Source organism: Dipodomys merriami, unplaced genomic scaffold, assembly GCF_024711535.1.
Source record: "Dipodomys merriami isolate MVZ:Mamm:240054 unplaced genomic scaffold, mDipMer1.0.p SCAF_24, whole genome shotgun sequence".
In the NCBI taxonomy this organism is placed as follows: Eukaryota; Metazoa; Chordata; class Mammalia; order Rodentia; family Heteromyidae; genus Dipodomys; species Dipodomys merriami.
In genome coordinates this window covers 25471194-25493573 of record NW_027203826.1, presented here as the reverse complement: position 1 = coordinate 25493573, position 22380 = coordinate 25471194, and the positions used below count along the sequence as shown (strand labels likewise).

General features: G+C 40.0%; 1 pseudogene; it reads left to right on the top strand.

Annotated features, from left to right (window-relative positions):
- The first annotated feature begins 1752 nt into the window (after positions 1–1752).
- Positions 1753–21471, top strand: LOC138835669 (THO complex subunit 1 pseudogene; annotated as a pseudogene).
- The last annotated feature ends 909 nt before the right edge of the window (positions 21472–22380 follow it).

The window sequence follows — 22380 nt, the reverse complement described above, 5'->3', positions numbered from 1 at the left end:
ACAGCTTCCTTCTTCCTCCACCTTGTTCTACAATAAAGATCCCACCAAAAAGAGCCTAGGGTCAATGCAACGTGATTGGCTTGGAAGGATCCTGGGGCTGGGATATGAATGCATAGAGCACTTGCTGCATGTGTTTGAGGTTCTGGGTTTGACCTCTAACCCCAGAAGAGAAATGGGTGAGACTCTGTGTGAAAACAAACAAGGCTACATAAAAAGAAAAATACCAAGATGCCACTTCCTGGCAAGATCGATCCTTCCATTGAATTCCCCTCCCCAAGAGACTTATGGAAATCCAGTGAGATCTTTCTATGTTTCCTTTCACAAATCCATGACATTGTTGAGTCAATACCAGAGCCCACCATTCTTACCACGAATCACTGAAACTCAGAGAAGCCTGCTATCTCCCTACGCCAACCCCACACATCTCTGCCGTTCTCTACCAAGGGGTCAGACCTTGATAAGAGCCTGTCTTTTAACTCCCATTAAGCATGGCCAGCCCAGGCAATAGTAGTAACCAAACTTTACTAAATGGTTGGGAATAGCCAAGATAGAGTGTAAGAAAAATCACACAGTTGGTTCAAGTTATTCGCTGGCTTGCACGTAAGACCTCAAGTTCTTGCCTTGGTTGTTTTCAGTGGATTTCCACATGGTGAAAACCAGCTCTGCTACCATCCTTAGCATTCACTCCAAACACCATATCCCTTCCCCAGAACAAGAGCCGGTCTCTACTTCCCCAGTAGAAACCCAGAGTAGGTTTCTACAATCATCCCAGGATGGCTAACTGACAATATTATTCATCTCTTAGAGGAAATTCCACACCACCCCTCAGGATGTGGTCTGTCCTCAGGATCCCTAACCATATGTCCCTAGCACCTGGGTTGTTCAGACTTAAATAACACTTCAGTGGCATACCAACAGTCCTATAAATATCCGTACTTAGGAACAAATGTTTTCAATCTATACTGTTTTATAGACTGGTGGGTATCTTAGTCTGTGCATCTGCTTCATCCTCAAGAAGTATGTGATAGTTTTTGCAACTTTCTTTATATAAAGTAACACTTCTCCAAAGATGAGTTCATATTAAAACTTTAGAAATCCATGGGTGACAGTCTTAATGCAAAAACAGTTTCTGTGCTATATTGCCCTCTGCAAAAGACTAAACTACTACTATGAACTGAAGTAGGAATCTCACTGCACTGTCATTTTGGGTAGAAACTTCCATCATTTGAATCAATGACTAGCCAGGGTAGCTGTATCCCATTCATACAACACGTATTTACTGAGTACTCTTTACAAGCTTGTACAAATTATATTCTCTATCGTTTCAGATTCCAAATTACTCAGAAAAAGCTGGAAGTGAGGCTGTGGCTCAAGTGGTAGAGCATTAGCCTTGAGCACAAAGAGACTCAAGGACAGCAACCAGGCCCTGAGTTCAAGTCCCAGATTGGCAAAAAAAAAAAAAAAAAAAAGTTAGACTGGCAGTCACCTGATCTCTACTCTTCAAGTAGGTAGGATTCCAGTCTTGAGTCTGGCTTTATTCTATAATTTCTGTATATAAGAGTTGCCTTCTAAAATGTCTGAGTGCCTTTGACTTGGGAGTTTGGGTTGTGGAATGACAAAGGGAGTCATTTCAGGCATAGATTATACTGACAGATTCCCCCATACCCAACCAAATATTCAAATGCGGTAGACCTCTAGGGAGAGAGAGCAGAAGCGTGTATACTCCTTCCTCACTACAAACTGGAGAACGCGATGCTCATTAAACTAAAGAAACTAGATTTTTCAAAAGAGCCTGCATCAAAACTAAAGTCTCCTTTCGTCAGTAATCAAAATTAGAAAATGCTTGCTTTACAAACTGAACATATATAAAAATCCCTCCTAAGGAATGAGCCCCAAGAATCATCTGTCTCATTAGAACCAGTACTAATCTTCAAGAGGTTGGAATATTTCATTCTTTCTTATCCCCTCCAGGTGAATGTAAGAATCTAAGAGTTTTACATTCCAAAATACAAACATTTGACTTACTTTAGTGAATTCTCTTCAGGAGAACGTCTTGGGATGAAGTGAGAAATGTTATTTACTAATTGGAAAATAAAGAGGTGAACTATGTTTTCCCTTGATAACTACTGAAGTTGGCTCTCTCTATGCTTAGATAAAGTATGTTTTTTTTTTTCAGAGGTGACTTAATTAGGTACAAATGAACTGTGATGGCTAAATGCTGAGCAGAGATTTGCTAATTTGAACTTCTTTCACCCTTCACCCAGATAAAGAAAAGATCTAGGTCTAAATCTCATAGGAAAGTTTGTTGTGAGTTTGGTAGAATTCTTCCCAGAGTAAGGTTGATTCAAATTTTCCCTAAAGAGAGGTAGCTTAGGGAAGCATACCCATACACATATCAGATGCTCATGGGTACTTCTTCTTCCTGGCAACGCCCACCCCAGTGTCCCATCCCAAATCCATGCCTTGTGCAAGTGCTCCACAGCTGAATCCCATTCTCAGTCCCCGTCTCCCTCCTTTGCTGATGGCTGAAATCACCTGGGAGTAAAGGCAGTGATAGTGGTTTTGAAATAGAAGTGACCTAATTTTCCTCCCTGTCAGAAATCACTTTAGGAAACTCTATGTTTCATTTCTTTGAGAGAGTTCTACAGATTCACAGTAGAATGGGCAACAAAATGAGGGTAATATACTTTTTAACTAAGAAACTATAAATAAAACTATAGTTTTATGAAGAAAATTGTAACTAAAAGTGCATCAGAAAATGCAATACCTCCCCATTTCCAATGGGAGATTTGGATGCTACTTATATAAAATGTAATACCTAGAGTAACCATGAAAAAGCCATGTAAAGAAATACATTACCAGTGATAATATATAAATCCAAACTAAACTAGAAAAAACTCAAACCAGAAAAAGGCACAGAAAAGGAAACAGAGAGAACCAAGAGAAGGCAAATAGAAAATGACAATAGCGGAGTTACGCCTGTCATGGTAATAGTTATATAGAAATGTAAATGGCTGAGCTATATTCTGCCTAAAAGAAATTCATCTCAAGAATAACAAATTAGGCAGGTGGAAATTATATATATACACCAACAAGAATCAAACAGCAAGAGTGTATAAAGATTTCAGAGCAAGGGAAATTAGCACTAAGGACATTACTTGTGATTAAAAAAAAATCAGTCTGGGGCTAGGAAGGTGGCTCAGTGGTAGAGCGCCTGCCTTGCATGCCTGAGGTCCTGGGTTTGATTCCTCAGCAGCACATAAGCAAAAAGAAAAAAGCTGGAGGTGGCACTTTGGCTCAAGTGGTAGAGCACCAGCCTTGAGCTGAAGAGCTGAGGGACTGCACCTAGGCCCAGAGTTCAGGCCCCACGACCAGACCCCCCCCCCCAAAAAAAAAAAAAGAAAAAAGAAAAAAATCAGTCTAACAAGAAAATAGGGCAGTGCTGAATGTACACATATCATGCAACAGAGCTGCAAAATAGGCAAAGTAAAACTTATGGAACTTAAAGAGAAACACAATCCACAGCTGTAGCTGAGATTTCAATTTCCCTTTCTTCACACCTTCAACAACTTATAGAATAACTACAGAGATGATCAGCAAGGATAAAGGGCGAATCAACACTACTAATCCCTATTAATCAGCAAGGATAAGTAGCACAGCAATACAATTACTCAACAAGATGTCATCAACATTTATAGGACAACAATCCAAAATAGAAGACTTTCTGGCAGTGGAGCTATGTCTAAAGTTGCAAAAGGAACAGTCCCCAGGCCCTAAGATTAACTTCCATGACCGGTATAAAACAAAAACAAAAACAAAAGCAACAAAACAAAACAGAAAACAGAAGACTACATATACATCACAGGAGCCCATGGAACATATACCAAAACAGACCATTAACAGGGGCTGAAAAATAAATCTCAACAACTTTAAAAGAATTGAAAATGTATAGAGGAAATGCTTAGAACACTATGGAATCAAACTCGAAATCATTAACAATGACAATAGAAAAGTCTTCCATTAAGACTTGGAAAAAATTATATTAAATGAAGTAAGCCAGGCCCAAAGAAACGTAGGTCCTATGGTTTCCCTTATTTACCATAACTAGTATACATCTAGGATAATCTTACCAGACAAGCAGAAAAGGTCAAAAGCTATGTACATATGACTATATAAGATGTACTAAGTGAAAGGAACCCCAAATAGGGACACAAGAGGTTTTATCTTTATTGCTGTTGTTTTTAATGTACTTATAATGTACTATATGATTTTGGGGTTTTTTTTGTATGTTCTTCCCCCATGGTATAACCCCTATTTTCACTGTATTTGATTCTGGTGCCCTGCATCCTGTATGTACTTTTTTCTAATTTGGGGAGGGAAAGGGAAATAACAAAATGCTGAAATAAGGATATAGGTCGACCCATTGTAACAATGAGATGTACAAGACACTGTGTTGAAATGAACTTTACAACGTTGGGGCGGGGGGGGGGAGGAGTTTGGGAGGTGAGGAGGGAAGGGATGGTAGGGGAAAAACAAAGGAGGAGGTAACAATGCTCTATAGGAAATGTACTCATTACCTTACTCATGTAACTGTAAGCCTTCTGTACAGTATCTTTACAATAAAAAATATATATGAGAAGAAAAAAAAGAAAAGTCTTCTGTTTGGAAACTAAGCATACTGTTGTTCAGTCTGGATACAGCATGCTCTGTCTTATAAAAGAATAAATTACATTTTCTTTTACTGTTTCTCCGAGAATCTATTCTCAGGCTGGGGATGGTGTTCAGAAGTAGAGCACCTGCCTAGCCCTTTTGAAGCCCTCAGTTCAGCCTCTAAGCTACAAAAGAAGTAAAAAGATTAAAGAACATATTTTCTTCATGGAAAGCACTTACAGAAAGCCTACAGGTAACATCATACTGGATAATGGAAGCCCAAATGCTTTCTCCAGAAGACTGGGAACAACGCAAAGCTGTTCGGTTTCACCACAATTGTTCATCAGAATGCTGGAAGTTAAGCACAGGAAGTACAATTCAATTAGAAGAGGAAGTCATAGGAGTGGAGATGGAAAAGAAGGGACAAGACTGTCCTCTTTAGAAAACTTATAGAAAGTCCCTGAGAACTATCAAAAACACCTGAATTCAGCATAGCCTTAGAATACAAGATAAAAATACCAAATTTAGTTACATTTATGTATAGTAACCCTGAACCTGTAATTTAAAAATGAGTTACCATTGTAATCATTTTAAAAACTTAGAAGCCTGGTGCCTGTAATCCTAGCTACTCAGGAGGCTGAGATCTGAGGATCATGGTTCAAAGGCAGCCCAGGCAAGAAAATCCATGAGACTCTTATCGCCAATAAACCACCAGAAAACCAAAAGTGGCACTGTGGCTCAGGTGGTAGAGCACCAGCCTTGAGCTGAAGAGCTGAAGGACAGTGCCCAGGCCCAGAAGTCAAGTCCTACGATTAACAAAAAGAAAAAGAAAAAAAAAGTTAGAAGTCTAACAAAATATATACCAGACCTGTATGCTGAAAATTTTAAATGCTGATAAAACTAATCAAAGAAGTAAATAAAAGGAGGACATATGATGTTCCTAGATTAGAACACTCAACATAGTAAAGCCATCAACTCTCTCCAAATTAATGAATAGATTCAACACCATGCTCATCAAATCCCAGTAAGAGCTAAAAATATCAGAAAATCATTATTCTAAAATGTATACACAAAGGCAGAGATAGATAATTTGGAAATTCTTGGCTGAATAATGGCTGACACTTTTCCCAAGTTAATGATAAGAACTTCTCAAGAAGCTCAGAGGATGTCTTGGATAATACCAAAATAAATACATACATAACCCTTCCACAAATACACACACAATAGTCTTCTTCCTTCCAACCCAGGACGATTGTTCTTTATGATTATCCTCAATTTGCGATGTTCATAAGCTTTGTTGGATGTAAGCAGATGGCACCTCTGTGGCAATGGGCAGCAGGCATCTACTCCTGGTTCAGGCTCTGAATTGGCCTCCTGCTCCAGCTGTGACTAATTGTGGCTGGTCCTGGGCTTATCTCCATGGTGCCTGGATAGGCTACAGATCCAGGCCTAGCTCCCTTGTAGAATCCTGGCATCCATCTGCTAACAGGTGACCCCAAGCCCTTCATCATCACATGACCCCCCCCCCCGTTTTTGTTTTTGTTTTTGTTTTTGCTATCCATGCTGCCCAGTGGCTTTCCTCAGCTCACACTGGGATTTTCCTCAAGAGGCTTGGGAAACTTTTGTGACTTTCCCCACAACTTCAAGTGCACGTCTATTGGAGGAGACGTTCTCTGATGCTCTGTAGCCCTTATTTTCTGGGCTATTCGTCCTCCTACACCTTATGACTACCCCATCACCACCGTGCGGGGAAGGAGACACTTACACCCGGGAATTCCCATCCCCACTCTCATTCTTGGTTATGAGTTTGCAAAATATGCACTGAGAAATCTTTCATTCACATCTACTTTTCCCTCCATTTGGCCACACGAGAAACTGATTGTACGCATATGCTTCAGGATTTTTCCTGAAGGTGTGAATTTAAAAATCTAGAATATTCTACCTTTGCGTTTCTACTTCCTTGGTGTGAATTTAAGAAGGTGTGAATTTAAGAATCTAGAATATTCTATCTTTGTGCTTCTACTTCCATGGCCTCTTCCTTTTCCTCAGAAAATGTGCAATTTATGGCCAACTTAACCTGAAATAAGAAACAGATCTTGGGGTGTAAGTGGTATGAAAGTTTTATAGAAACCAATCAGAAGGACAAACCACGAAAATCAGTACATGCGGGGGTGGGGGGGTAAGAAGGATTGTATCATTTATATCATTATATCAGTAGACTATCTTATGGGTATCATGAATGATTCACATAACAATGCTTCCAAGACAGTATTCTATTCACAATGTTGTAGAGCTTTTTCTACTGGACTTCAAACCACTTGCCTTTCATCCACAGTACAATTCAGTATGGATCTAAGACAAGAATCTCTTTGAAGTTGGGTGTGATGGTACATGCGTATAATCCCAGCACTGCAAGACTGTCTCTCAAAAAATAATAACCATGGTAACAAACACGGAATCTTTTTATACATACTTAATCACATGAATGTTTTCATGCTTCATCAAAGGAAAGAGAGAAACATATATAAGAACACAATGAAGCAGAAAGGAAATCCCTTAACAGACTCCTAGAGGGAAATGGATTGTGTGCAAGTCCTCATCTTAATTTTATGTGGACCACAGAACTTTCATTCCCCCTTCTCTTTTGCTCTCCTCCAACATCCTAACACCTTCCTTCCATTACATGGGTTCTATTTCCCTGCAGACCCTTTGGATGCCTCCTGTCAGCTTAAATCCAAAGATCCCTTCACATTCTCAGGCCATGTTTGGCCCTAGCCAGCTGTCCCACAGGTCACCTCACATCCTGGTGCACAGGGTACTATAGATAATTAACTTTGTAAATTCCCTATAAAAATCCAAGCCAATGCACCCTTGGTCAAAGACTTCAAACACAAGAAAATCCTTTGTGTGAACAGGAAACTGATTTACGTACTTACTGTTAACTAGACAAACAACTTGTAAGTGAATTGCATTTGTTCCCTTGGCAGCACTGTTTGTATAAAGAGGCTTAACCGAAAGATTAAGACAAATTCTATCTTAAAATATTGTGCTGTAAAACCACACACCTGCCCCGTGTTCAAAGGACTGTGTCTTATTCCAGGTTGTATAAGCATGAGGAAAAGTTTTCCATGAAAAACGGTTCACAGTAGCAAACCTACATATCCAAAGCAAATCTCTCCAAACCCCAAATTTCTTGAACTCTCCAAGTGAAGAGTGAAAGCCAAGCTTGCCTGCTTCCTGGAGGAATAATAGCTACACTGCTAGTGTGGAAACTTCCAAAGTCCTATGGAAAACAGGAACTAATGACCTCTAAAAAAAAAAAAAAAAAAGCAAGAAACACAGCTACTTTGGACCTCATGAAACAGATTTAGGATTCTGCTAATCTAATCATGATTACTGGGGCATGGGGGAATGCAACTTCCCTAGCTTATAGGATGATCTCTTTTATTTTCTATCAAGGATTGTTGTTTGAGAGAATCAGAAGGAGATACAAAACCTAGGAGAAGGTTTAGAGAAGCAACCACAGGCTTCCAGCTCTCAACAAGCTGAAATTTTCTGGGAAACTACCCACAGAGCAGATAACATTCATATACCCAGGTGTGCAGAGATATAACTGGGAGAGGCCCATTCATCTACGTATTTTAAAAAACTGCTCTTTTATTACTACCTGCAGTTTTCAAATTAATGGCCTAATGCTGCTCAGAATGAGTAGAGCACCTCTTAAAGGACAGTTGAACTTATATGTCATTTTTTTCACTCCAAACAGGAAATGCTCTGACTGAGCTTCTGGCAGAGCTACTTTAGGCACCATGCCAAGGTCTGCTCACCACGCCTTTATTCTCCTATTTTTACCTCATCCAAACCTTTGCCTGGTGCTGTCATTCCTTTCTCATCTCCTCTTTCCTGCTTGCATCTCCCTCCTGCATGTTAGGTAATAGAGGAAATTTACATTCCTGCTTAAATGGGGCAAGCTCAGCCCAGGAAGATGTAGAAATCAGTTATTGGCTTGGTCTTTAATACAAAAATACATATAAAAATCCGCTGAAGTACCCAATCTGGTAAACCAGGCTCTGTTGGTTTCACTAAAAGAATGATGCTTTAATATACACTTTTCAGAAAAACTTTCTTTCCAATATTTAAGCCACTTAGCATTTCTCCTAAGTTTCAATAGAGATTTCAAAAGAGCCAGACTCAGAAACACATTCACTACTAATCCAGTCTGTCTTTCAAGTGCTTCTCCATCTCTTCAGATACCTGGTCTGCTTCTGGGTCGTTAATAGGCTTAATTGTATAACAGTAAATGTCTCTTTGAAATGTACGTGCTAAACTGATCTCAGTTAGGACGAATCAGGAAGGCTACCCAGACTTCTCATCTGTTGGAGTGTTACTGTTTTCTTTGTTTATGGAAGAAACTGTCTTCTTCACACACTATCACACCCCCTCACCTCCTTCTTCATTTCATGTACCCAGCCTGAAGTGAAGAAGCCATGTTCAAGTTCTGATCGCATGGCTTCCTCACTAGCAACCTTGGCAAGCATTCTTTTTACCTCCCTAACCCTTGGTTTCTGGCTTAGAACCATACCAAACAGTCTTATCTGGTCTTCCTTTCTGGATTTTCCCTTAGAGTCAGAGGTCATTTCCACCTACACTGAAAAAGACAAAGCATTGCCATGCAACTAAGAAACAATGGTGTCTCTCGACCCTCCCTTCATAAGATTTTCTATTTCCTGTTGTGGCTACTGAAGTCAGGAATTCACGGACTTGAGCAGGGCCGTTTATTCATTTCTCCTGTTCCTGTGATGCTCACAACACTTCTTTCAGAAAGAGAGAAAAGTACTTTGACAAGTGGTGATTAGCATGTAAACATGCAAAAGAGTGGTTACTGGGGTTGATACAACTCTCTTAAAACATTAAAGATAAGTATTATTATCCCACAAGTATGAATTATCTTTGCTGCAAAAAAGGGAAAGAATCAGTGTTAGGTTTTTCTTTCCATTTTATTTTTGCTTTCGTGTGTGTGTGTGTGTGTGTGTGTGTGTGTGTGTGTGTGTGTGTGTGTGTGTGTGTGTGTGTGTGTGTGTGTGTGTGTGTGTGTGTGTGTGTGTGTGTGTGTGTGTGTGTGTGTGTGTGTGCGTGTGCGCCGGTATTGAGGCTTGGACTCAGAGCCTGGGTGCTGTCTCTTAGCTTTTTCACTCAAGGCTGGTGCTTTACCACTTCAGCCACAGCTCCACTTCCTACTTTGAACTGTAACTGGAGATAAGGTCTCATGGACGTTGCTGCCCAGGCTGGCTGCACACCTCAATCCTTAGATCTCAATGTCCTGAGTAGCTAAAATTATAGGGCGCCTAACTCTTCTTAAGTGCTGAGGATGGAAAGCAGGGTCTGTGTTTGTTGAGCAAGAGCTTTACCATTGAGCTACATTCAAACCATAGATTCAGTGTATTGATCAGAAACACTCCCTTGTCTCTAGGTTTTCCTCTCAAGACAATTTGATGATGAACCCAGACAGGCTAGCTCTTCCAAGTTGAAACGAGGTCAATGTTTCTTGTCTGGGACATTTATCAGATGTTTCCTGAATGCCATAGGTCAAAGACTATTTTTATGCAAGCCCAGAAGTCTTTTGTTGATAGAGCAGAGAATCGTAGATCAAAACCCCAGATAGAAAATTATTTAGAAAACATTCAGTCAAAAACTGGTTAAAACAATAATTCTCTCAAATAGTCCTGGTAAGGGTTCAATGAGAATACTCATGTCTTCAATACAACAGTGCAGAGCCTAGCAAGCACCAAGCAAATGTTAGCCAGTGCTATTTTTACCAGAGAGAAAAACAACATTTTGAAATCTTACAGACTATATGAAGCTAAAACTATACAAGTATGCTTATAAATATGTAACAATGGCAAATGTATGCTTTTAATATCTTATTAGTTATACTATCTGTCTTTGTAGGGATCCTAGAAGTAGGGTCTGAGACAGAGAACTGGGTACCTATGAATTATTGAGGGAACCTTCCTCCTTCAGGAAAAACCAGAAAGAGGACAAAGAAAGGAAGATAAAGAAGGGATAATGGGTGTCGTCTCAGACTAAGTCTTCTATATTATAGAGCTTAAATAATCCCATAGAATTGTTGCTTCTAGAGGAACCAGGATAAATTCTCTGTTCTTTATCCATCGGTCATTTGCTGTAGACTGCATTTCCTTCCTCCCATGTGAAAGATGGAGACAAAAGAGGAAATGTATTAGCTAGCATCAGCTACCACAATAAAACACCATGGACTGCAAGGGTTCTGGTCAATGTATGTATCCCAGATCAAGATCTAGCAGGGCTGTGTTCTGGTGAGGGTCCGTTTCTTGGCTTACAGATGGTTGCATTTCTCACCATGTCTTCACAAGTACAGCAAGGAAAAGAAAGACTTCTCTGTCTTCCTTTACTTGCAGGGTCATAATCCTATTGGCTGAGTGGGGGGTGGAGGGGCTTACCTTTATGATTTTACTTACCCTTTGTGGCCTCCTGAAGATTCAGTATCCAGAGCGGTCAAATAAAGGGTAAGAGCTTCCACAGTTGAGTTTTTCCTATGTGTTGATGAGTTGTACAGGCAGTTTCAGGTTAACATGCCCACATATGCATACAATGCACTTTCAACGGACTCCTCTCTGCCATCCCTCTATTCCGTTTCTCTCCACCTTTTCAAACCAACCTCAACATACATTGTTGCTCCATTTTCACATGTAGTCACCCTCATTTACTCTCCATTCGCCCTCTTCCCCCACTAGTACCCATACCCTAGAACCCTAGAACTGATTTACATTTTAGTCTATTCTAATTGGTTTCACTGTGCTATTTAAACACATGGATTTTGGAGAGCCACAATTCAGTCCATAGAGCAGAGGGACCACTGTGACCCATTAGAAGCCATGTTCTCTAGTAACTGAGGCTCAGGTCCAAAGGCCAGGTATGCTTTATAGTTGATAAACATGGTGCCCTTTATTTTTTTCCTTTCTGTATTCCTGGCCCTTTCAGCATGATCTCACAACTCCTTCCTCATTCATTTATCTGAACTGAGTTATTTAAACCACACTGTGCTGGAAAAAATGAGATTGTGCAATGCCAGTTCTAACTTTAGAGTCAAGAAGACCGGGTTAAAAGTAGCCGCCATTCATTCTCATTCATTCAGCATTATTCCTTCTTATTTATTCAACCACATGAATAAGCCTGGGTTAGCTTGCTGGATGATGACAGACATCATCCCAAGCGATAGCCATCCAGCCATCAGATGAATGACTAGGACACTCAGCGCCCAGTGCCCTCCTCAAGCTTATCACAGACACAAAGGAGTTTGGTTGGGATCAATTAAGCCTGGCTGGCTCAGCAGAACTTCCCAGCTGGCAAGCAGACTTGGGAGTACTAATAAATGATGGCAGTGTTAAGTGGGGAGGGAGCTGGTTAACTGATAACTGATACACTCAATAAAGGGAATCTGCAAAAATAGGAGTGAAATGCAGGTCATCATGCATCTCAAAGCAATAATTCCTATAATGATACTTGAAATTATTTCCTTAAAGGGACTTATTTGGCTCTATAGCTCTTAAAAATACCATAAAAATGTAATCTATCATAATCAGATATATTCTTCTCAGTAACTATTGAGTCAAATGTGTGCAGTCTGGTTCAATTTCTGTTTAGCCTCATAGATTCATATCTAGATTCAAATCAGCTTGGGTCTAAGGATGCTGCTCTTATCTCGGTCACCAAACAAATCCCCATGAGGTATATAAGTAAAGCATTGTACACAGAGAATGTTAGGGCTTTGAGACTGGTTCTTCTTTGTTTTTTTTTATTTATTTGTATATTTTGGCAAATAATCTGCCTGAATCAATTTCCTCATGTGCCAAATAAAGGTAGCAGGAAATGTCTCAGAATACTTGTGTTCTGATACATCAGACACTGGTTGTATATTCTTTCATCAAGGGAATAATAAAAAAGAAAAGATCATGGTTACATATTAAAGTCCTAAACCAAAGATTGGCTTTCAAGTTCACATTTGTTAACTGAACATAATTTTTAAGCCTGAGAGAAATAAATATCCCATTAAAATGCCAGCACGTCATATATGATATAAATGAATAAACCTTAGCAGTATGGTAAATATGAAAGTGATGTCATCAACTAACTCTCTAGAGGATATACAGTAGCTCCACTCAACTGGTAAGCAAGACCCAAGAGACCGGAGGAAGTCACAGTCTCATGCAGAAGAAGGGGAAGGTCAACCAGGGTTTGTTTTCTCAACTGTGCCCCCAAAATAATCCCAACAACAGAAACAGTGGGAACTAGGGGAAAGAGCAGGATGAAGACAACCAGTGAGGTGACTCGTTAGAGGATATCAAAACAGTTACATCAGTGTCTACCCACAGCCCTGTTGTCAGAGAGGGAGTGGTGGCTTCTCAGACCTACAGACTCCTGGTGGGTCTCCACACTCACTCTATGAGGATAGCTCCCTAAAGTGGGAGTTGGGGCTTGGGAAACGCTGAGGCTGGAGAAGCAGATGAGAACTGTGACCAGCCTATGCTCACCATAATGGACTAGGACTCCTGCTACTTGTGTTCCCCATAGACATCCGTCTGCCCCAAGCCTCCTGTGATAGATTTTGTTGTGGTGTTACTTGAGTCTCCTGCTTTTGTGAGCTACGGCTGTGAGCTAGGGATAGACAGCTGAAATGTCTGCATATTGAAGAAAAGTGACGGCAAGATTTCTGATGTAATAAGAAATGAATAGCAATATAAAGCTCTAAACACAACAAGCCAAATTAACCCCTGGGGAATTGATGGGATCACCACAAATAAAAGAAAACCACAACCGAATCAGTAAAACTCTAAAATAAATAGAGTATCTTCCAATCTCTTGGAGGAATTCTCTGCTCAAATTGCAATGTAAAAGCAACAAGAGAAATATTTGAAATTTAGAGAAACACCAAACAAAAACCCCACAATCATTATCTTTTGATGCCTCCCCCCAAAGCAAAATGTTCAGGACTGAAAGATAAAAGGGCAGAAGATGAACCTGAGGTGGTTCTCTTCTCCTGTAACTCAGAAGGACAGCAATGAACAAAGGTGGAGGGAAAAACCTAAAGAATCTGAGGAAGACATCAGAGAGAATAGTCATTCATTTAGTAGGAATTCCAAGAAAAGCTTAAGAGAAGTGACTGTGAGGGGAAAATAATTAATAATTAAAACAAAACAACCTTATCAGATTTCAGAGGGAAAGCTTCATTTTAAAAACAAAAACAAAGGCCACTATGCATATTTTGGTGAAATTTCAGAACAAGAATAATAAAAGAGATACCCCCTTTGCACAAAGACAAGTGTTGTGCAGAAAGGCTCAGCCTTGTCAGCTTGCTGACAATCATCTTTACTGTAGGCAACTTGGTGTCCACATAGTCTTCCGGGCTGGAGCTTTCAAAACTTACTTTTGGGAAAGTGTACACTTACATCCCAACTCTGAAAATATACTTTTAAAAAAACATTTAAATCTGGGCACCAGTGACTTACATATGTAATCTTAGCTACTTAGGAGGCTGAGATCTGAGAATCACAGTTCAAAGCCAGCTTGGGGGTGGGGCGGGGACCTCCCTTGAGACTCGTATGTCCAATTAACCAGCAAAAAGCTAGAGGTGAAATGTGGCTCAAGTTGTAGAGTACCAGCTTTGAGCAGAAAAAGTTAAGGGACAATGCAAGGCCTTGAGTTCAAACCACAGTACCAGAATACACACACACACACACACACACACACACACACACACACACACACACACACACACACACACACACATATATACACACACACACACACATATACACACACACACACACCCAATAAATTTCAAAAAGCGAGTAATTTTAGCTGCACTTTTTTCTAATTCTAATTCAGAAAAAGAGCAAAAAATCTTCTACTCACTTAAAAATTATTCAGTGTCTCTCTAATAATAAATGCTGAGTGAAATCAAAAGTGAAGGTGAAAGTCTGAAGCCAAGTACCAGTAGTTCACATTTATCATCCTAGCTACGCAGGAGGCTGACATCAGAAGGATGGGATCTCCCAGCCAGCCTGGGCAGGAAAACCTCAAGAACCATCTCCAAAATAATCAGAAAAAAAAAACAAATCTATTCTAGACGTGTGGCTCAAGTAATAGAGTAGCAGTTGAGCAAGCAAGCCATACTGGTACAAGGCCTTTGAGTTCAAGTTCTGGCACTAGGAAAAATAAATAAATAAATAAATAATAAATGACTTGAAAGTGTAAACAAGTTACTTGAAAACTTTTATAAGAAAACATTAAAACTGAAAGTGATCATCGAAGTATTTGAATTAAGACACTTAATAAAGGAAAATCAACAACAAAATTAGGGATAAAAGAAGATAACTGTAAATAGAAAACTAAAAATTAGTAAACATTCTCAATAGTGTCCTTCTGAAAGACAAGTACATTTACCAAACCACCAGCAAATATCATAATGGGAAGAAGTGAGCATCTCTGGAAGAGTCTCCCACGTGAACAACAGTGATCATGCTCAGTTCATAACTGACCTGTTTGCTTTGTATGTGGTAGGAAGGCCATGGGAAGGCTGCACACAGGGTCTGTAAGGAGAGGAATGGCCTGCTGCTTTGATTTGTAGCTCAGAGAAATCTCATTTTCTGTGATGTGGAAGGGAAAAGAGAAGGATGTAATTGGAGACACCAGCAAGTCGCCTTTACAAGAACCCAGGTCAAGCCACAGCAGCAGGAGTCAGTTTCCAGAGATGCTTAGAAGAACTAAAACAAAGGTTTTCGTGACTAACTGAATGGCAGGAGTCTGAACAGGGGATGAGAAGCAGATTTAGAGAGTAAAGATGCCAGTGGCTTATTCCTGTAGTCCTAGCTATTCAGGAGGCTGAGATCTGAAGATCCCAGCTTGAAGCCAGCCCAGGCACAACAGTCCCTGAGACTCTAACTCCAATTAACCACCAAAAAGCCAGAAATGTCTCAAGTTTCATCAGCCTGGGTTTTAATCATGTTTCTCTAATCAGAAGAAAAGAGTTGCCTAGGTTGTACTTCTAAAGTACAAGTTGATTTAAAAGCTACGATTTATTTCAATACTTGATAACTGTACCCCAGGACTTTAAATTGGGAGAAATATTAATAACAGTACTTAGCTCTATTGTCCAATAATTTTTTTCAGTGCTGAGGATGTATGCTGGGTAAACATTTTACCACTGATCCACACTCCTTACCCCACAATTTTTTTTACCACTGCAGAATTCCTATCTAATGTTTTGTATCTTTTTTATCTAAGCCTCATATATTTTAGACCCAATAATTATATTCTCAACTAATTTCTAGAACAAATGCTTTCTTTGTCTCCTCAATACACTTCATTGATTTTTTTCCCCATCCAACAAAGACAGAAATGGTCTAACCACCTTATTAAATTTAAATCACATTAAAAATTCATGTCCTAATGTTGAGTTCTTAGAGATAAGGCAGCCTAAATAAGAAGAGGCAGAACATTTTCATACATCTCAAAAACATAAAATCAAACTGGTCATTACACTGATCTTGAATCTGAATGCGTGCCCTATAAATGAGGATGTTATCTTGGTTGTGTTATGCTATCATGGAAAAGGCTTTATATGAGAAAGTAGCATGGTGTTTTGAGCTGGTTCTCTGGTTGTTGGGATGCCAACTTATCTCCAGTCTCTTGGAATTTTCCTGGTTTTAAGCAGCTAGGATTACAGGTGTGAGCAAATATCTATCTGTCCATACCTAGGTATTTACTAGTTGAGATTGGGTCTCATGAACTTTTTTGCCTGCCTGGCCTCAAATCATGATATCTGCCCCTTGAGTAGGTAGAATTACAGGATGTGAAATTATATCTTACCTAACACAGCATTTTATTGTTTTCATGTTTATGCTGGTCTGGGGTACTTAAACTCAGGGCCTGGGTGCTGTCCTTGAGTAATTCTGGCACAAGGTTAGTACTCTACCACTTCAGCCACAGCTCCACTTCCAGCCTTTTGCTGTTTAATTGGAAATAAGCATTTCACAGACTTTCCTTCCCAGGATGGCTTTGAACCACAGTCCTCAGATCTCAGTCTCCTGAGTAGCTAAGATTACAGGTGTGAGCCACCTGTGCCTAAATGGCATAGCGTTTTAAATCCCCCCGGTATTCAGCCTCTTCCCTCGTCTAGGTGGGTCACACTCTCACTAACACAGAGAGCGAGAGAAGTATTTTTCAGGGATATAGAGCTAGGATAGCTGGTGGGATGAAAATCTAGGGGTTCTGTGAGTCAGAAAAAGGCCCTGTTTTGAAACTAAGAGGCTTCCATCTCACTGGCCTGCCCATCCTGGCCTAGCCAGCATCCAGTCTCTTTCCTTTTATTCAATGGCCATCAACAACAAAGGTCCTGAATAGAGATCAGCCTCCAATCAGAGTGAAAGCAGGGCTTTGTAAAGCTGTGAATGCAATAGGCAGTGACCTGGTTTGTATAGAGCCGGTCAAAATGAAAGGGAAGCGTTCTCTAGCTGAGACCAAGAGGTTGCTTATCTCTGTGGCTCCCAGTGTTTCCCTCAGAAAAAGAAAAGTCCAAATGAGAATGTGTGGGTGTTTTTTGCCGTCCCACTATTCCTGGGAATCATTCACTTTCAGCTAATTCCATTTTTTCTGAGATACAAACTGTTCTCAGAAGGGGCATCTGAGATTCACTAGCATCTTCTCTCTGGGAGGCATTTTATAGCATCAAAAGAAAACCGGCCTTTCCTTTTCCACTGGAGTTTGCCAAATCCAAAAATATGTCCTATAGGAAATTATAAAGGAAAACTAAAAATGGGATGTTCATGTCTTATAGCTGATGCGTCAAAGCCACTGACTTGCTGGGTCAATTTAATAACTAATTCAGAGTTCTTTTTTTAAAAAAAAAATCATGCTGTTTTATTTAATTAACTACAAAGACTTCTCTATAGCACGTGCGGAGATCGTTTTAGTCCTAAGTGCTTATTGGCTCTCTTGTTCAGTGGTGAACCAGATTCTCTTTCCTCACAGAGAAATCTGTTGCCTTTTGCCAATAATGAAAATGTTAGAGTCATATGCCAAAGTTGTTGCCACTGGCACCTTATCAACAACCAAGATGATTCTTTCTGTTGGTGATCACACCAATTCTTCTCAAGATAGCACCTCCAGGCACCTATACACAAGATTACCAGTGTTGAACTTCAAATCAAGCGGGGCCCATTGTGTACCATGCTAATCTCAGGCTAGTTGAGATTTCAGAGTTGGGAACATTACAGTTCAAGGCCAGAGCAGGCAAAAAGCTAATGAGATCTGACCTCAACAAACAAGGTAGGTATGATGGTTTACACCTGTGATCCAAATACGTAGGAGGCTGTAAGTCTGAGACCAGCCCTGGAAAACCTTGAGACCCTATCAAAAAAGTAATCACAAAATAGACGAGAGTGTGGGGTTCAGGCAGTAGGGAACCTCCCTAAGCATTCATTAGGCCTTGAGTGAGAACCCCAACAGACAGACAGACAGACAGACAGACAGACACACACACACACACACACACACACACACACACACACACACACACATCAACTAATCTCCAAATCAATCTCAACAGTAGCGAGGTTCAGGATAGTGAATGGTGTGAGCATCATGAGTCACCAGGTAAGATTCCTTTCGTGCCCACCAGAATCTTTCTCATTTCCCATAATTTGTGTGTTACACAGTGAACAGCATAGCAACCATCCGTGTCACCAATCAGGTGGAAGTTGTCTCCAGTTTTATTCAAGGCTGACAGCATCCACAGAACCATCCGGGAAGATTCTATCACCTCTGACTTTATCATCCATCTTAATGAGGTTCTGCATGCAGATCTTCTTTGCTTCAGGTACTGTCAGGGTGTACTTAAATCTGTTCCTGGAGAAAATGACGAGAAGCAGACATTTTCTCAGCTTTTACGGCTAGGTAGATGGGCAAGGTGCAAACACACCACTGCTTGGCTGATGTCCTCCTCCGATGTTTCTTGGACCATGAGTGACGGCTGTGTAAGGAATGCAAAGAATGACTCATATGAATTTCTCCAATAGCAAAAGAAAGGCTAGCCTGTCTTCATTAGACACTGAATTGTGGTTAAGAAATGGGAGATAGCTTCAGAGATTCATGTATTCCCTGACTGAGTTCATAATTTAATAACTCACATAAAGTAAATTTAAATTTTAATACAAATGAGAGAAATTATTGTCAGAGGTCAAAATACGAAGTAGACTTAAATTAGTTTCTCTCCTCCATAAACATAGCTTCTTACATCAACTTACAACAACTTATAATATAGCACCACTAATTGCACCTTAAGTTTCCATTCTTAGCTCTTTTTTTCCCTGCATTCCAACTTACTCTCTTCTGACCATCATTTTCCAAATGCCCATAGGTTTCTCTCCTAGAGAGCCCTCTCCAAGTCTGTCTTTTTCTTAGAATCCTATGTTCTTTTCTGGCTCCATTCTTTCAAAAAATATTTTCTTAGACCTAAAGACCACACCAATGTATCCTGTTTGGGAATTCTTGCAGTACATGTTAGAAGACTTCATTGGACATCTCAAGTGCTGGGTTAGCTGGTTTTACAAAAACACTCTGCCCTACCAGACACTTCAAGCCAGAAGGTCAGTAACTCTGATACCTCATTTCCCCTTCACTGTTAGGAAGTTGAACAGTACAATTTACTCAGTCCTGGAGACTTGCCCAATGACCTGAGTGTCATTTTATAAAAATCATTTGGATACTATTCATAGTTCCTACATTATAACTATCCTCCACCCTGAGTTGTGTCATGAAACTTTTATCTTCCTCCCATCTTTCCTTCTTGGAGTTAGCTATAGAGAATTTTTTCTGGTCTACCTGTCCTGGTATTAGATCATAAGACCCCACTTCAGAAATAATGCTAAAAAAAAAAATCTAAGCAGGGATGCCTTGCTAGGTTTTCCCCAATGGGGGTACTACTATCAGTTGATATCCCATGGGCTCAATCACATTTCTCTGTGGTTTTCCATGCTTCTACCAGGCCTACGCAGCGAAGTACTTGCAAAGCTCTGCAGGATCATGTTTGCCTGAAGCATGTCCATGGTTTACGAAATCCATCTCAGAAGCCATGAACAACAAAAACAGGAAGTCAGAGACATGGCAGTGAGAAACAGAAAAATGCACACATACGCAAGCTTTCATAGGTGCTCTAGAAGAAGTTATCACTCATTCATCATGTGGAATGTTTTAGCCATTATTTCTCTGGTTCTTAAGAGTATTTGTACTGGATCTATACCTTTTGTACTGTTGGGAGATGATTTTTGTCTTCTTTTGGCTCAATGTGACATCATATTCACTTGGTGGGGAAAATGTTGCTACTTACAAATCATTGTGTACTTTGAGGAAAATTATTTATTGTGCATGTGTACTGGTCTCCTAAGGAGATATTTAAATTCCAGAATATAATCTTCAGTGGATGGATTCAACTTTGGGTGGGGGTAGACATTTTCCTCAATTGGAACAGTCAAGTCTTAAGTTGCAGAGTCAGTTTAACCTGGAAAAATGTCACTGTCTTCAATATCAGTGAGCAGGAAAGCACTCTGGGTTAGAGGACAGACTGAGGACTGAGGACAGACAAGAAAGGGTGGATTTAGAAAATGTAAAATAGGAGATAATGAAGCTTGTACTCCTCGCTCCATTCTGACAGTTATAATCTGGTCACTTTGGGATTACTTCTCAAACCCAGTGCAATGCTATGAAAAAAATCTATAAGAAAAGTTCTCTTAAATATTCTGAAGAAGGTTTAACTGCTTTTAGGACTAAAGAGTGCAATGACACTAGAGCCTCCAGGAAAAGGATAGAAGAGTTGAAAAAGGAAAAGAACATGTATATTTGCAAGTTTCAACAAGTGAAGACTTACTAATGAATGACAGTAACTTTTATAGACATATCCTGTTGAAGAATTTAATTTTATTCCAGTATCTCAAGGCGCAATATCTCAAAAGCTCAAACAATGCTTTAACAGATGAGCAAATTCTGAATTAAAGATACTACAAAATCAGTCTATCAATTACTATCTGAAAACCCCTTTGGATGGAGAAGGGTTTTCAAAAATGGTACAGCCTATATTAAACACTGACGAAAATTAGAACTCACAGAAATCATGAAGACTGTCCAAATTTTGTGAAAGGAAGAACATCAGACCACAAGCCCACAAGAGTAGTACAGAAGAGACAGCCTAGGCCAAGGACCAAACAAGAAAATTCTAATGAGAAATGAACAGCTAAGGAGGGTTCAAAATCTGTTTGATTTCTTAAAAGCCTGTAAATGAGAGACAAGAGAATACATACCAACTTTGGAGGAGTTCTTTAATGGAGCCATTGCACATGGAGACACCAAAAACATGGTTGAAAGTGAGTATAACACTGTGAACAATTCCAATTATTGCTGAGAACATAGAGAAGTTCTCATGTCTTCCAGCCAACCAACCAGCAGTGTGAAAGCTTGTCAGAAGAGCTTGAAAACATGATAATAAAGGTAGGCAAGGAATTTCCACCTCCTTCTGAAGAAGTCAAAACAGGCATGGATGTAGATGAGGAAGATGATGACACTTGATTGAACTCAGGAAAATGAGCCTCTTGCTGTTCGATGAGATAAACCCGTAAACCAGGGGAATAGGAGGTGTTGGGTGAACAACAGAAGATTCCAGCTCCTTGCTTAGAAATGCTAAGTTCTGAAGTTAGATGACTTGAGTGTGACAGTGAAGATAGGAAGACTTGACCTAAGCAGCTCCGAGTTGTCTGGCAAGGTCAAGTGTCTACTTAGAAGCTTGATGGTTGCATGGAACAAATCTGGATTCCGTGACCTTGCAGAAAGTCTAGCCACAGTGAAACAAATACCGAGCTTTTTAAAAATTAAAATGGTGATAAGATTTTGTTACCAAGTATCATTTGATAAGTAATCCACTGTTTTTTTAAACACTAATCTCATTCTCCTTTCTTTCTGCTTTCTTCTCTCTCTTTTTTCTCTCTCTCTTCTCTTCCTCTCTTTTTATACAAGTCCTGGGGCTTGAACTCAGGGATGGAGCACTATCCCTGAGCTTTTGTGCTCAAGGCTAGTCACCAAGTCTTCTATGTTGATTGCTGTGGTGTAAAAGCAGAGGAAAGGTGGTTTGTTTTGTCCATGTATAAAGATAGAGAAGTTAAAGTCAGAAAGACACTGGTAGACCCCGAGGATCATAAATCGATAGCAGTGCATAAAATGTACTCCAAAAGGATTCTAAAATTCTATAATGAGAAACAACTTACCAGCCAGTTATCCAAATCCAAACAAATATTAGGATGAAAAATGTGGCAATGACTCTAAACTGAGAAGTGAGAATATTTAGCCAAGGAATCAGCTGGGTTTTAATTCTTTTTTTTTTTTTTTTTTTTTTTTGTCGGTCGTGGGGCTTGAACTCTGGGCCTGGGCGCTGTCCCTCAGCTCTTCAGCTCAAGGCGAGCGCTCTACCACTTGAGCTACAGCGCCACTTCCGGTTTTCTGGTGGTTTATTGGAGATAGGAGTCTCACGGTCTCTCCTGCCCGGGCTGGCTTTGAACCGCGATCCTCAGATCTCAGCCTCCTGAGTAGCTAGGATTACAGGCGTGAGCCACCAGCGCCCGGCTGGGTTTTAATTCTTAATCAGAGGTA